The sequence below is a fragment of the Canis lupus genome, chromosome 20, assembly GCF_011100685.1.
Source record: "Canis lupus familiaris isolate Mischka breed German Shepherd chromosome 20, alternate assembly UU_Cfam_GSD_1.0, whole genome shotgun sequence".
Classification (NCBI taxonomy): Eukaryota; Metazoa; Chordata; class Mammalia; order Carnivora; family Canidae; genus Canis; species Canis lupus.
This window is the reverse complement of record NC_049241.1, coordinates 15,623,161-15,625,463: the sequence shown is the minus strand read 5'-3', so window position 1 is coordinate 15,625,463 and position 2,303 is coordinate 15,623,161. Positions and strand designations below refer to the sequence as shown.

Sequence of the window (2,303 nt, the reverse complement as noted above, 5' to 3'; positions counted from 1 at the left end):
GTAATGTTAATCATAACCTTGAGAATGGATGCAATTTACTGTGCAATGAGTAGAGATAGGAAAAAAATTAAAGAACTGAGGATGGAGCTGTGGGGATGCTGAAAGGTAGAATTGAAAAAAAAAAAAAGAGAATAAAGGAAGGAGTCTGAAGATTAACCAGAGACATGGTTAAAATGAGTCTAAAGGAAGTCAAGTCCTGGAAGCCAAATGAAAAACTTGTTTTAAAGAGGAAGGACTGGGGCATCTGAGTGGCTCAGTGGTTGAGCATCTGCCTTTGGCTCAGGTCGTGATCTCCGGGGGTCCTAGGGTGGAGTCCCTTATCAGGCTTCCCAGAGGGAGCCTGCCTCTCTCTCTCTGCCTATGTCTCTGCCTCTCTGGTCTCTCATGAATAAATAAATAAAATCTTAAAAGAAGACTAAGAAGAAGAAGAAGGAGGAGGAGCAGGAGGAGGAGGAGGAGGAAAGGAGAAGGAGAAGGAGAAGGAGAAGGAGAAGGAGAAGAGAAGGAGAAGGAGAAGGAGAAGGAAGAAGGACCAAGAAGAGTGTGGCATGAACAGAAGGAAGCAAAAGAAAGTATGAAACCATGAACTGAACACTTAGTCTCTGAGATCAGAGGCTTTAAGAGAAGGATAGATTAAAACCTAAAAAGAAAGAAAAGAAAGATCTCAGTGCACCCAAGGAAAAAGAAGTCCCCCCAACATCCTTCCTGCTTATTCTCCCAACACAATACACAGCTGACCCACCTTACCACATCCTGGTTGATAGCAACTTTTCCATTAAACACAAACATGACTTAGTAGTCAGTGATAAGCCATCCGTATGCTAAGTGTTTCCCTTGTATAACTGACTGTGTAATAGGCTGAAACTGAGAGATTGGAACAGAAGTTATCAAGTGGCTCTAAGGATTGCCAAGTATCCAAGATTGGAACAATTACCACGGACATACAAAGGAACATATGCAGATGACTACTTAGTACAGAGAATAATTCAGTACAAATGTTATCCTGTAGCCACCGATACCTTAAAGGAAGGATCTGAAAGATCCCTGGAGTTCTCATCATGTATGTTTCTAACCATAGGTACAACATTGAGCAAATGCCAGATGATTCTGGAGCCCCACAGTTCTAATTCTTTAAAGATCCAGTTCCTCTGCCTTTATCAACTTGTTCTGCTGTGAGTTCATTTAGCAATACACTATATAGCATGAATTATTCCCCTTCCCCATTTGCTTTGTTATGAGCTGAGTATGGTTAAATACACTCACCTTTTGATATTATTTTGATATTTGTATTTTGTGTCATTTTAAATTTTGTTGTACCTTTTTATAAATCAAATGATTGCTCACATAAAAATAAATATATAAATACATACATACATAAGACTGATAACCTGAAGAAAGAAGAAAATAATAAGTAATAAATAATAAGTGAAATATTTATGGATTAAATCAGATCAAAATTATGGATTTATTTCTTACATAGGACATCATGGACAAAATTAGCAGTCTGAAAGGATATATTTTCAGTATCTAAATTTAAACAAGATATTACTATGTGGAATACATAAACCTTGCCTTCAAATCACCAACAATAACAGCAAAAGACATTAAACTTGATAAAAGGAATAAAAATGTAATTTAATAAAAAGGAAAGTGCATATGAAGAGAAAGTCCATGTTTTTAGTAATTAGAAAAAATGGTAATTAAAATAATTGTGTGATATAATTTTATACCATCACATTGACAAAAATTAGAAAGTGAGAGAATTTTAGCTGCTGGTGATGGGTGAAAAATGGAACCATTTGGGGCTCTGCTGGTGAGATGTAAACTGGCACAGACTTTCTGGAGAGCAATCCATCAGATTTAATGAAATTAAGTGTGCATTAATCTAATATCACTGCTGGTTTTACTCCCCATCCCACAACCTGACAGCCCGAAGGAAAACTCATGCATAGAACCATATGGTGGCAAATACAGGAAGCTCTTTTTAGCATTGTTTTACACAAACAGAGAATTGAAAGCAGCCAAATGTCCCACAAAGGTGATAAATAAAATAAATACAGTGGGTTCTTTCGGTGGAATATAATGCAATAGAAATAGTGAATGAGAGTTATACACAGCTAAATTAATAAATAAAAAAGAAAAGTAATGGAGAAGAAATTAAAAATGCTAGGTCAATGTTCTCAGTGTAAATTAAATCTGCATAAGAAGAACTATATTAAACTATACTATGTTATTTTAAGGAAACATATAGGTCTCAGGCCATGTATTAAGCACTTTATAGTGCCTACTTGTATGTGGATAAG

The 2,303-nt window shown here is 36.0% G+C and overlaps 1 pseudogene; it reads left to right on the top strand.

Annotated features, from left to right (window-relative positions):
• Nucleotides 1-573: 573 nt before the first annotated feature.
• LOC100856701 lies at nt 574-1,127 on the top strand (annotated as a pseudogene).
• The last annotated feature ends 1,176 nt before the right edge of the window (nt 1,128-2,303 follow it).